Here is a 14,621-nt window from a genome sequence, read left to right as displayed (position 1 = left end):
CAGACAAGCAGACTTTAGGGCGGGACAACGGACAAGAGTAACATGTGAAGCAGACATCAATGAAAGCTCACACCAGGACAATCTGCCAGTGGAGAGATGCTGCACTTTAGTGGTGAGAGGAATGGTGACAAGAGTATGTGGCACAGCAACAATCAAATAGGAACTCAGTACTGTGTTTTCAGACTCTTCAACAAGAAGTGATAGCCAAAGAGCAGAGATATGGTGGGAGCCCAGGCATGCCTGAGTCCAAGGCTGGAGAATAGTTAGCCTGATCCCATACTGCTGGATCTGTACCCCAATGGCAAAACGATGCATTTGTGGCAACCGGTTTAGTGTATATTTGGAAGCCCCTAAAGCAGGTGCTGAAGTTAACATCTACTTTATGTGTACAAATTCACGTTGGGCATTTTAGACCACAGTAAGGGTTCAGGGGAGCGGAGTATTTCCCGATGTAATCTTGCAAGGGCTTTGACACTGTGACGTAACTCAGGAACAATTGTCTACATTAACCAGCCATGCCTATCACAGCAGATACTGTGAACCGGTCAATGGACAGGCAATTTACAAATGTGTGACAGATGGCATTCATGGCCAAGGTATTGTACTTGGGGAGACAAAACTATAGTTTCCCTTTTGAAGGATTGTGCCCCTTTTTGCCAGTTCGGTGAGGAGGTAGATTGAGACCAACGCCCACTGATCTAAAGTAAGACATGTCAAAATTAAGTCACCACTGTACTAAATCAAAGTAGAACACCGGGAAATATCCAACATGTCTAGGTCCTTCTTTTAAGCTTGGAAGAAAATTGATGGAAAGTCTGTAAATCTTTGAGGGAGCCTCTGCCATGATAGTTGAGACCCTCAGAATGAGAACGCAAAGAGAAACTGACTCTTTTCATGGATGGGATGAAGGAAAAGCCAGAATAGACATCTACTATGATAAACCTTCGGGAATTCGCAGGGATTCATGAAAGGATGGTGGAAGAGAAGTGGACCACAGGGATGGTAGGTATGACCACATTATTTTACATGCACAGATACTGCATGAATCTGTACATATTGCCCTGCCTAGCTTTGCATATTTGCAGAATTGGAGTGTACCATCTGCCAAACATAGGTACCAGAACCCCCTGTTTAAGAAAATCAGCTTTCACAAAACAAATCCCTGACTAAAGTACTGGTTTGAGCGAGTACTGGGGTATTCTAGGTAGCTTTTTCTGAAGGTCGGTCTTCATTTTCATAATGTCTATCAAAGATATGACCCCCACATCATTGACCACTGTGGACCATAATGTGGGCAGTGCCTGGGAAAGCAAATCGGTCCTAGTGCTGGTATCCATGAGGCAAGCGATATGTTTACCACATAAAAGTCTATCTGGTGTACTAGGATTAGGGTGTTCATTATATACTTGGAACCTCTAGGCCTGTCCTAAAATTTGGGATACATTTTTGAGCTACTTACTTGTAGGTGTGGCCTTTTAGGAGCCGATGACCAACAAGTCTTTTTTTCATGCCTTGAGAAAAAAGCTTATTGGCTGGACTTTGAGGATGTGGTCAGCGATATTTTTGGGATGTGCATAACGTTAAGTTTAACATTAGTTCTAATGGGAGTAGAAACCTCTTCCAGACAACTCCAGACCAGATTACAGCAGTCTTTGCTGTTTTACCTGATGCTTTTAGCTAAGAGGGAAATTTGTAAGTGTTTGACAGATCCGTCACCTCCGAGAGCGGTGGATTGGCTTCAAGTTGTAAGATATAATTGCTGAATGGATATTGACAGTAGACCTTGCGGGGGGGCAAACAAAACAAGATCTGGGCTGATTTTCAAAGATTGAGTGATATGAAGGTCAAAGCAGCAATCTAATGAGTAGTCCTATGATTACACATACGTGCAGCTATAAACCAGATATCTGGTTTTGACTGGCGCAGCCAGGGCCAGCGAAAGAACACAGCAGGCTGACAGCCAGAAAGTTGTTATAAAAGTGGCCTGGCTTTGCAGTAAAAAGAAAAAAACAACATTTTTGAGTTGCTTGGTGAGATGTAGGTTGTTCATCAAGATCTGATACATATACACTGTATTTGGGAAGTCCTGCTTCCAGTGCCTCAGTTGACCACAAGCAAAGCAAGATACTTCTATTCCTGGGGCCTTTCCTCTACCACTTCTATCACCCCTTCCCTCTCTCCCTCTGCCCTCACCTGTCTTCCCCTCCTCCATTTGTTCCTTCTTTAAGGGTCTCTGTTCTCTATTCCTTTTTACTGTATTTCAATTTCATCAGTTTTGATTCAATGTTCTCTTTCTTCCTTTCTTGCAAAGCCACGCAATTGTTTACAAATATCACTCGTTTTGCTAATTTCCAAGTTTGCTCTACAAAACCTAATATCATCAGCTCATGTCTTACATTTGGTAACAATCCCTACACAAACGTAGACAATGGAGATTCCTGAGCCGTCTCTGTCAGATGGCTGCGCTTGAATACCTTTCAAACACACCCTTGAATCTATCTACATAACCTGAGAGCACTTCAGCCTTATTCTGTTGGCAATTTAGGATCTTAGTTCAATCTGTTTTCACTGGATACACATCCGCAACCACATTAAACAGTGCATCCTTTAAAGTATTCAGTGACCCGTCATTTGTGGAATCTAACGTTGGCTGCTGCTTTTCCAATGAACAAACCTGTCACTTCATTATCCACCACCAACCACAGTAGCTGATGCTTATGCACCTAATTTGGTCTTTACACTTCAAACACATTTTATAATTATTCCCAGAACTGGTTTGGGTTTCCCTAATGCTAGGGGACTGCTTTTCAATACTCATTAAGCCACGAAAAATCCAGGGGACATAGACCGTGAATGCCCCCCAACAGCAGAGTAGTGTCTTAATGGAAGAAGGGTGTCAGGCAGATGGGGCGGGATCCTCATATCAGCATTACTAGAATAAGGAGTGGGAAAACATTTGCTGGCCAATTGGTCAACTATCTCTCTTAAGCTTTCTCTCTGAATTGTGGGGTTGTGGTCTGTACATCTTGAGGGGACAGATTGAACTTGTGCCCTAGATCCACTGTAGTAGAATTGGTATGTTGTCTTGTCAGTTCCACCCCTTTAGCAGGTGCTTTACTGTCAAGCAGTCATATCACATTTCCTGACAGTCCTGCAGGAACTTCTCCATTTCCAGATGCATCTGAGGCTGCACTCCCGACCTCCTCGGTTGGCATGGAGAACGTGTTCAGCAAATCCTCCTCCCTGGGATCTTTGCTGTCTTTCTCACTTTCTTGTTGTTCAGTGATCTGGAAAATAGATAGGGAGGAGGCGAAGAAGTTGGAGCACAATCCTTATCTCTGTCCCTAAGGTGACTTATTTGGTACTCCAGCTTCTCTTGAGTGTTTTTCATAGTACGGGTTTGGGATTTGTGTCATGTCATTGCGAAAAGAGCTCACTGCTCATCATGTATCTTGTTTTAGGATTCTGCAGTTTCTTTTCTAAATGTATCAATCTCTCTACATCAAAGTTACCAAGATCTGGAAATAATTTCTTTTCATCTTTATTAGTGAGTCTCACCCCCTGTTAACTACTGCACATGGCTTTACCATACTGATGGTACACAGTATGGGCAGGAGCCCCTTTCAGTCGGGGGCTCACTAGATTTTAGATTTTCTGGCCCCAATCACAGTTTTCAGATACAAAAAAGAACAGGGAGAAGGGTCTTGTGACCAATGCTCAGCCCATGGAGGAGGTTGGCAGTGATACAGGAAACAGGGTTGGGGCTTTGTCAGTTATTTCTCTAAACGATCTTGGGGAGGGGAGAGGCAAGGTAACATACACTGACACCAAAGATCCTCTTTCATTCAGGTAACCTTCTGTCAGTTATCCAGAGGGGCTAGTGAAGGTGCTAGGGTGGCTAGATCAGAGGGCCTCTTTCTCTCACACCTTCACCCTTCAATGGTCTATACTGTGGGTCCATGAAGAGCACAACATCCTGGACTCCTCCCAATCCGGCTTCAGAAAAAACCACAGTACGGGAACCGCCCTCCTCGCCGCAACAGACGACATCCGTATCTTACTGGACAAAGGAGAAACAGCAGCCCTCATCCTCCTCGACCTCTCAGCCACGTTCGACACAGTCTCTCACCGCACCCTAATATGCAGACTACACAACGCAGGAATCCAAGACAAGGCCCTCGACTGGATCCGCTCCTTCCTCTCCGGCAGAACGCAGTGGGTCAGACTCCACCCTTACCTCTCGGACCCTACACCTACCACCTGCGGAGTCCCCCAGGGGTCCTCCCTCAGCCCTACACTCTTCAACGTCTACATGGCTCCGCTCACCCCCATCGTCAGAACCTACGGACTCAACATTGTGTCATACGCACCCAATTAATCCTCTCCCTATCCAACAAACCCATCACCGCCAGACAAAACTTTCGAGAAGGCATAGAAGCCGTCACCAAATGGATTTAGAACAGCTGCCTACAACTAAACACCAACAAAACGGAAGTACTCATCATGGGCCCAAACCCAGATGCCTGGAATGACACCTGGTGGCCCCCCACCCTTGGAAGCCTGCCCACCCCCACAGACCACACACGCATCCTGGGAATCATCCTGGACTCAGAGCTCAAAATGGACCACCAGATCAACTCCGTCTCGTCCTCCTGCTTCCACACCCTCCGCCTTCTACGTAAGACCTTCAAATGGATCCCCCTCGAACACAGAAAGACCGTCACTCACGACCTGGTTACCAGCAGGCTCGACTATGGCAACGCACTCTATGCCGGAATAAACAAAAACCTCCCCCACAAGCTACAGAACATCCAAAACACCGCCGCAAGACTGGTCCTCAACCTGCCAAGACACTGCCACATCTCCCAGCACCTGCGCTCACTCCACTGGCTCCCCATCGAAGCTAGAGTCACCTTCAAGATGCTAACCCACGCTCACAAGGCCCTCCACTACACCGGACCAGCATACCTTAATAGCCGACTCAAATTTCACGCACCCCAAAGGACCCTACGATCAGCCCAGCTCTCCTATGCCGTGGTCCCCCGCACCAGAAAGACCAGATCAGGATGCCGCTCCTTCTCCTTCCGCGCAGCCAGAGCCTGGAACGACCTTCTGCTCCACCTCATAACAGATAACATCACTCCCCATCTTCGCAAGAAACCTCAAAACCTGGCTCTTCGACAGACCCCCTCCTTGATGGACTGGAACCTGCAAACCCTCCCTCACCACCCCCCCCAGCATCTTGAGACCCTTACGGGTGAGTAGCCGCGCTTAACAAACACCTGATTTGATTTGATTTGAACTCTGACCACTATCCCCCCATACTGTTTCTAGAACCTGCTCCCCCTAAACCATATAATCACATATACACTTTCTGTCTCTGGACTCTTTCCATTCCTACCTACCAAACAAGTCTACTATCCTGTCTTCTCTTACCCAGATGACACCTTTTTTTGCATTTTTAAGACATTTCCGAGAAACACAAAACAATATAGACTATGCAAGCAAGCAAAGTACTGTAAGTGCAGTTAGACTTTGCCTAAATTTGGTTCTATGTGCTTACCCTGCCTGGCTGATTCACAGGTCCAGTTTGGGGCTGTGAGGCACTCCAGTTCCCCTGGAATACTTGTGGAGTCTGTTCCAGTGCTCTCCTTGTCACTTAACATAGATAGCTTCTGGCTTACAATGCACCAGGCTGTAAAATAAACTTACGGCAATTGGGATACACTTTAAAGTCTTAATGTGAATTTATTGCAAAATATCCAATATTCAAGCAAAAGATAATGTACGACAATTACTGAATACAAAGGCAGGTTCTGACTCCACGATTTTCTAAAATTCTTGCTTCATGGTGCCAATCCACAGTATGAGGCTAAGCTTAATAAAAAGTGCAGAATATGTGCAATTGTACACAGTGGCGTAACGAAACTTGAGGGGCCCCCCCTGCAGGGTACGTGGAGGGGCCCTCTTAACTGAACTTAATCTGGAGCTCTCCAGCTGAAGTGCGGTGCTGAGGGGGCCCCCAGGAGGTTGGGCCCCCCCCGCACCGTGGGGGATACAGGGGCCTGTGTTACGCCCCTGATTGTACAACGCCAAACAAAATGGCTTTGTCATATTAAAAATACATGTAACTTACCTGGCATGCTAGAATTTATTGGTCTATAGACTGTTATAAAAACGGCATAGCTATTCAGTTATAGAATGCAATGGTACATGTTAGAAATAGGGTTTCTGGTTAGCTAGGGTACGCAGCTAAGCCAGACAGAAACCACCACTCTATTCAAGGCAAGTAAGTTACACACCAAAGATAACCTGTGCTCACCCTCTGGTAGCTGGGCGCAGAGCATCCAGGCATCAGACGTAATGTGTAAAGCGTTTGCGCAACACACTCACACAGCAACACAATAAATACTCCACAAAAGAGACTCCACACAAGATTATATAAAAATATATATGAAGTATATTATACATAACACTAGACAAAAATTGCATGAATCATAAATACAGTGCATATTATACAAATACTGAGATAGTACTAGGTATCCTGGACAATGCAAGAATCAAAACGACATATATCATAACATCAGTGTATATAATGTCAGTTTAAGTTGAGAAAAACACATAAATCACCGAAGATCAACATAAACACAGCAGTAACAGTAAGGAAACATGGATCCAGGAACACCTGCCCTCCTATTAGCAGGTTCATGGTCATCACTATGGCCTAGCTACAATGAGTGTGTTTATGCCCAAAGCGTAGGCCACAGGAGCCCCTACGCAACTACTATATTTAATGCGGTAATTTACAGGCTTCCAATACGACAATTTCCCAGGGCAATTGGGCCATCCGTACTGTTGAATTGCAGAACAAGTGCCCCCAGGCACGTTTTATCCAGTAAGGGGGGACCCAAACTGTAGAATGGCCAGGGGTGACATTACTAGGTCCCTCCCGGTTAGTGTAAAAGAAATACAGCTGCTCTACACTGAACAGTCCCCAAAGGAGGACAGGGACGCTCCAGCAGGACCTCGGAGGTCCGATCTCCTACTCTCCATCCTCACTAGCAGGGTGTGGCGGCACCTTGGGCAATAGATCCATCCTCGAGGTATCGCAAGACCGCAGTACTCCCTAGGACCCACAGTACCTTAGGGACGTGACACAAGGCCGCTCAGGTCGGTCCAAGCCGCAGTCAGGCTCATTGTGGTCAAACGACGGAAAGGGCCCTCCACAGTGGTCCTAGAATCCTATCTCTCAACTAAGAGCAAGTGGCTGGAGTGCAGAGTTGGCCCCGCCCACGGGTGTAGCAGGCACTCCCAGAACCTTCCCCAGTGCTGGTGCCTTCCATTGCCAGGCAACCGGTCCATGCAGGGATGCCGCCTGTCGGCTCAGCTTGGGCCCCTCAGTGAGCCACACGCAGAGCACTCAATATTTTGCTCTCCAAAATTTGGTCAAGGTCCTTGGACCAGCATGTTCTGGGGCCCTGGAGGCAAAGTAAGAGCGCTTCAACACTCGCTTTTCCTCCCCAGAGCCCAAAGAGTGCTCCCCATACTTTATGCTGATTCAAATGGCCGGGCTCACGAGTCCCACAGCCAGTTGTAGTCAATGTCAGGGAATGATTCTGAATCCGCAAAAACCCCCGCAAGAACAGGGAGGGAACAAGCCACCAGTCCCTGGAGAGCAATGAGATGGACAGAGAGCACAGAGGCAGGCAGCAGGCCAGCACACTCATTTAATTGAGCAGAATGGCAGTCTCTCCAGCAGTCCAGCAGGCAAGCATGTCAGCACAAAACTAACCCCAATGGCGGTTTCACCTTGCAGCACAGCAGTCCACTAGCAATGTGCAGTTCATAGAGCCGGCACTGCCTCGTTAAAAAGTCCACGCAGTGTCTAAAAACATGGGGTCAGTGGCCCTGTAGTTATACTCAAAATTGCCTTTGTTGAAGGGATAACTTCAAAGATACCCTTAGAAGCACGCAACAATCTCTTTCAACGCAGTCCTGGCTCTTGACTTCAGAAGGGGGTAAATAAGCTCTTTGTGTAAGGGCAGGACACAACCTATACAAATGTAAAGTGTGAACGACGCCTCTCTCTCCCAGCCCAGGAAGACCATCAGTATGTAGATGAATGCAGATCTAAACCCTGTCACACCCAGCCCTTACTGTGTTGGGGTTATCTGGAAAGTATGCACCAAGTGTAGCTGTCATCCTGCCCTAGATATCAGGCTGCAAAGAACAGAACCCTAAGCACAGAGAAAAGCCCACTTTCTAAAAGTGACATTTCTAAAATAGTAATGTAAAATCCAACTACATCACTGAACAGCATTTAACACTTCTAAACATACCAAACATGGCAGGGGCACTCCTTTTAGATCAGGAATTACTACTTAAAAACATATAAGGGAATCCCCAATGCTAGCCTATGAGAGAAGTAAGCCTCACAGTAGTGAGAAACAAAATAGTCTGTTTGTCACTACCAGAATATGCCACACATAAAGCTACCTAGAGCCTAACTTAGGGCTGACCTATGTGTAATAAAAGAGGAGCATAAGGCTTGGCAAGTAGCTTTAAATGCCAAGTCAAAGTGGCAGTAAACTGTGCACACAGGACCTGCAGTGGCAGGCGTGAGACAAGTTTTGAAAGGCTACTTCTGTTGGTGTCACTGTGCTGCAGGCCCACTAGTCGCATTTAATTTGCAGGCCCTGGGTATATTTGGGTTACCAGTTTACAAGGGACTTACAAGTAAATCAAATATGCCAAACAGTTGTAAACCAATCAGACCTTGTATATGAGAGAGAGCACTTGCACTTTAGCACTGCTTAGAAGTGGTATAGTGCCTAGAATCCTAAAGCCAACAAAACAAAGGTAAGAAAAATAGGGGGGGAAGGTAAAAGGTTTGGGGATAACACTGAAAAAAGAGCCAGGTCCAACAGTACATTTTGCGGCATAAATGAACATTAGCCTTTCCACAATACAGCTAATGGTGTTAAGGCACAGATACAAGTAAAACAACATTCTGAGGGCCTTTAGTGCATTATAATTGGCTCTGACTAAATAGGGTTGAGAAGGTGTTCATGAGCCACAGGGTGAACTGTTATTACTGCGCTCCAACTGCAGTGGTTGAGGTAATTTGACACTGATGTCCTGGGGTCTATCTTACCAGCGGCGGTCAGCACAGGTCAACGCAGCGGGGCGGGCAGGAGGGAGAATTCAACTGGCGATGGGATAGGTATAATTAAATAAATAAATAATACCTATTCCGTCGTCCGATGACTTCCTCCCTGCTGCGCCCTGCCCAACCCCACCGCGCTTACCGGTGCCGTCCGCTGCTGTGTCTTACTATGGTTCTACAAACCGGGCCAATCACTTCCCTTTCCAAAGTTGACTCTAAGGATAGTGAGAATTTCTAGGCTTCTGAGGGAGCTGGAGTGGGGGCAAGAGCTCAAAACTCAAAAATCAACAAAAAACATAATCACTTCAATGTTCAGCCGAGTGATTATTTTTTAGGCACAGCAAGGTCTTTAATTACACAACAAAACTAAATAGTACACAGTTGCATTTTTCAGATAGGGCTGCACCATTCCACTCTAATGCCCTCTCACAACCCAGATAATTCTAGAGGCTGCAGGCCCAAGTATCTAGTCGTACAGGCACAAATTACACACAGGTGCAGATTATTGCAGTTTCCTCCAGGGGGCCTAGAAGTGGAACTCAATCCTTCGATCTCACCTTTGCTTTACTTCTGGTGCAAATTCTTAAATTCTTGTGCTAAGCTTCTTTAGTGGTGAGTCTCAATCTGTTGCTTTGATTGTGGAGGAAGCATTGTGCTGCCCGTGTGATAGTTCTCACAGACCCAGCAGTAATGGGCACAACCTGCGCTTTTCTTCTTCCTGGTAGCCACTCTCTAATGATTTTTTGCTGGATGAATGCAATATGGTGGTTCGGTTGCTGTGGCACGGGCTCCACAGCTTGGGCTGCTGGCCAGTCACGTTCACAGTGCCGACATGCAGATACAGCCTTCTAGGAAAATTGGACTCACAGCATCACATTGCTGGTACAACCTCCCAGGCTGATCAGCTTCACAGTGTTGAGGTGCAGTTGCAGGCTCCCAGGCTGATCATATTCACAGCATCAAGGTTCAGGGGCAGCGGCACAGTTTCACAGCTGCAATGCAGGGCTCGACAAATCTAAAAAATCTTACTTGACCTGCAGGTCGAGTGAGTAGATTTTTCTACTCGACCTAACATCAATGCACTCGACCCACAAATTGATCGCATATGAATTTTTTTCAAAACACTTGCAGTGCCAACAACCCAAGAAAACGTTGGTTGCACCAAGGATATTGTGCTGCATAAATACTTATAAGGTCCCAAAGGCGAGACTATGCTTGTTTAGGAGGGCAGGTTACAGTATATTTGTTGGCCAGTGGGCAATGCAAGTGAGCAAGCTCAAACCACCCAATAATGATTCATGGGGGTCTCTGCAAGTAAAACTGTAAAATAATGGTGCCAAATTGTGCATTTGCAGCCATTTATGTCAGCGAAACGATCAAAAACTAATTTCTGAACACTCTGCAACAAAACTCACTCTCAGACTGCCCTCAGATACTTGCACAAATATACTCTTGCATTTGCTCCTCAGTGATGTAGGTGCACTTGTGGCATTTTAACAGTTTGCTCTCATATGGGACAGCTTTCATTTTGGCACTGGACTAGGATACACCAGTAGTTCCGAATTCCCAAGACAGGATTTCCGCTTCACAAATAAACTTACTATGAAGGTGGACTTACATCACAGCAATGCACCAACAAGACTAACAAAAGAAAAGGAGGCAAGGGTGTAATCAACTTACCCACCACAGACTCATGAGATCACCAGCGGGCCAGCTGCAACACTGCTTAAGCCAGGCAGGCACGCATATAGTAGTTAAAACGTCCCCGGTCAGACACACTCACTGTCACATATTAGAAAATCCTGCTCCCTATAACCAGCACGCAGCAAAAATAAAAGCTACCAGCTCTCTCTGATCTGATGGACACAACCTTCAAATCATTCCAAAAGTACTCCTGGCATTCAGAAATAGGCACTAATAAAACCAATAGTCTAAATGTGACATTGGGGTCTGCCCTGTGGATTCTAGCAGCGCAGCTGAGGCTGTTCCCTGCATGCAACATCTCTTTATGGAAACAACATCTACGATGTCACTAGTGAAGCTCACTCCCCCCTCCCAATAAAGCCTAACTCTGGGCCTAAACTTACTTTTTGGGGGAAAACTCCTACAGCATTTCTTTTTCTCCTGGCTCTAAATACAAGAGACTGACGGCGACGATATTACAAACGAGTCACAATTGTGGGTGCAAATTACGCTCCTGCTCATTACCGTTTACAGGGGTGTGGTAATCAGCGGTCACACAATCTGCACAATCCGCACCTTAGACTAGGTAAATGAACGTACTTTGCACTCAAATTCACACGTTTTCCATCGTGCAGACTGGATTTTCGCACTCCCGTTTTAACTGCTCCACATCAAGAGGGCAAAAAGCCTAACAAACAAAATGTGCCCCTCAAATACAATCCTCGAAACGGGATTCCTGATCCATGTTTTGTCAGGGCCTCAGATGTAAACCTCTATTTGGAGGACACATCGTTTCAACCATTCCGCCTTCAGTTCTCGGGACAGTGTCCAATCCGCCTCCGTCCTTCTGCAGAGAAACCCTCCCCTCTAGGTGCTTCTTCCACCCACTAAAGAATTTTAGCGCCCCATCACACAACCGCTACACCAACATGACAATAAAAACCTCTTGTCGTGACACGGACATGGCTCAGGCACCACATATTTAGAATTGACATTAGAAGAATAGCTGTCAAGCCCAGGTTTGACATCTACGCTTAAAAAACACGACCCGTTAAAGAAACCTATCTTGGAGGTCAAAGCAGATTGCAAAGCAAAGCAATCTGCAAAGCAGGGGCTACCTGGTCACGTTAAAGAAAATCTCACTGTCTGCATTGTACAAAGTCTTGATGCCGTACAAAGCTTTCCATTTCCATTCTAAGACACTAATTCAATTTCGATCCTCCAATTAGTGGAAAAGTCACCAACAAAACTATATACAATATATATATGTAATGGAAAAAAACTGCGACTCACCTCTCCTGTGTAGACTGCAACCCAAATCGCCCTGCACTCCCGACTCCAGTGAAGAGAGCGAGTGGTGGCGTGCTGTGTCACTGCTGCATTTTAAGCAGCACAGCGCGGGGGCTGGCCAAAATGATGTCCAGGGCCATCATTGGTAGCGCTTTCGCGCTACAAGATTGACGGCCTTGGACCCACATAAACGATAGGCCGCGCACCACACCACCACCACTATGTTAGGTGGTGCGTGCACTTGATTGCCTCTGATTTTCCCGCATTTTCCCGTCGTACCATGCTGCCCCCTAGAGCCTTCACCACGCACCGCACCACCACCGCTATGCTAGGTGGTGCGTGCTCTTGATTGCCTGTGCTTTTCCCGTCATACGTGCTGCCCCCTAGAGCCTTCACCTGGTACTGCAGTGGCAGATAGCACTCGCCAGGCCGGTCAAGTCGGCCTGAAAACTGGCTCCCCTTCAAGAAATTCACTCGCATTTGCGAGCGGTCGAGTACATTTTTCGAGCCCTGCAATGCACAACAAATATGGCCATGCCAGGTTTGACACAGTCTTTGGGGCAATTATCAGGTAGGACCCACACAGAGAGACAAAGAGGACAAATTGCTCACGCCTTACTCTCTATTATCATTCACTTTCTCGGGGTGCTCCACACTCGGAGACATGCTGGGCTTCTCCTCCTTGATAGTGTCTCCTCTTGCGGGGCCAGACCCTCACTTTCCTTCTAACAGTAGACATGCAGGCTTCTAGGTACCAAGAGGATTTAGCTCCTCCATCAGATACTGCAGACTCAGATAATGTCCCCTCACATCTCTAAGACTGGCTGTCAAGCAAACACCAGCTGAGGTTGCACAGCAGCTCTTTGAGTATTCTGCGGAGCACTCCTTCCTTGCTCACAAATAACTTGGGGGCATATTATCAAGGACGGCGTTAAAATTATTGCCGCTTTAGCGGCAGAACACTGACGCTAAAGCAGCGATAATGGGCTTGATAATATGCCCTGGAGAATTCCCATAGAAGCCCATGTTGACACCAGAACATGGGCTTCTATGGGAATTCTCTGCGGCATATTATCAAGCCCATTATCGCCGCTTTAGAGGCAGTTTTCTGCCGCTAAAGCGGCGATAATTTTAACGCCGTTTCTTGATAATATGCCCCATAGCTCTTTCCTGAGCTCTAAGAACAGGCATCTCTTCAGCCCAAAAGTGCTTGGTTCCTGAGTGCAGTGCTCCATGTCTGCCTACTTAGATATCTGTGCTACACTGCTCACCCATTTACAAATGGTTCAGAATTGAACAGACAATTTTTTTTTGATAACAAAAAATATGATTATTAAGTTCTAACCCTTAGAGAGAAAAACTAGGCTTTCAAATGGTAAAAAAAAATCTGTAGCGTTAACAGTGATATCCGCAGTTCTGAAATAAAATACCAACATGTTCCTTTTGAGAGTCCCCAGTAGATCTCTGCAGTTGTGTATATTCCAGATTGCTGTGCTCGACACGTGTCAGGAAACAAATCCACAAATGTGACTGGCATTAAGCCACATACCACCCTCCTCGAAGCATGCATTCAGGTAGTTGAAATGTACTTGTGCATCATTTATGGTGTTATTCCATGCCATGTTCTACTTATTGTTTGATGTATGCAAAAAAAACAATTGATGGACAGAATGCAGGACAATGTCATACATTCACCCCAGTTTAGAGATCTGGGACTAAATCCATCGTATTTTTGCTCCCCATCACATTCCAGTTTGAACCCAGCCATATGCAAATCCGTCTTGACCCTGCGCCCAATGGGAACAGTCCAGCCCAAACTGCCAGGCCAGGTCTCCCTTGGACTGGAAACAAGCATCCTAGGACCGGTTTCGGGGTTTCACCACTCATCAGTCAGAAAGTTTGACTCCAGTATGCCACTGGAGAGCACGGGACCCACGGCTTGGCATTTCAGTCCCACTCCGGTGACAAATGCAAAAAGAAGAATTGATGGACAGAATGCAGAACAATGTCATATATTCAGGGCTGGACTGGCCGTAGTGGCCACCGGGCGTTTCCCAGGTGGGCCGCCAAGGTGGTGGCCGGTTTTTGGCCATGGGGGGTCCGTTTTTGTTACGTGGTCGGCAATATCGGCCCCCTATAACAAAATCGACCGAAACCAGCCCTGGCAAACAGCTCGTCAGCCCCCCCTCTCACCCCGGGGGGGGGGGGGGGGGCCGGCCTAGCATTTTGCCAGGGCCGGTTTTGGTTCCCTGTCCGGCCCTGCATACATTCACCCCACTACAGAGGTCTGTGTCTTTTGCATTTGTTTGATGTATGCGCCATGAAACAACTATGATACTCTGATGCACACTATATACAGAAAAAGAAACGAGTAAAGGTTACTTTTCCAAGCGAAAGTCCACCCCTGCATAACACACAGAACATTACTCGAAGCTATTTAGAGGGCTGCTTGGCTGCTTTTACATGTAGTTTCATTGGAATG

The 14,621-nt window shown here is 46.6% G+C and overlaps 1 protein-coding gene across 2 annotated transcripts in view; it reads left to right on the top strand.

Moving 5' to 3' along the window:
- Positions 1-14,621, top strand: part of IRAG1 (inositol 1,4,5-triphosphate receptor associated 1) — an 857,666-nt gene that overhangs the window by 300,896 nt on the left and 542,149 nt on the right. The window lies entirely within an intron of this gene.

The sequence above is a fragment of the Triturus cristatus genome, chromosome 3_2, assembly GCF_964204655.1.
Source record: "Triturus cristatus chromosome 3_2, aTriCri1.1, whole genome shotgun sequence".
Taxonomy (NCBI): Eukaryota; Metazoa; Chordata; class Amphibia; order Caudata; family Salamandridae; genus Triturus; species Triturus cristatus.
Note: the sequence above shows the minus strand (reverse complement) of the source record. Positions and strands in the feature narration are given on the sequence as shown.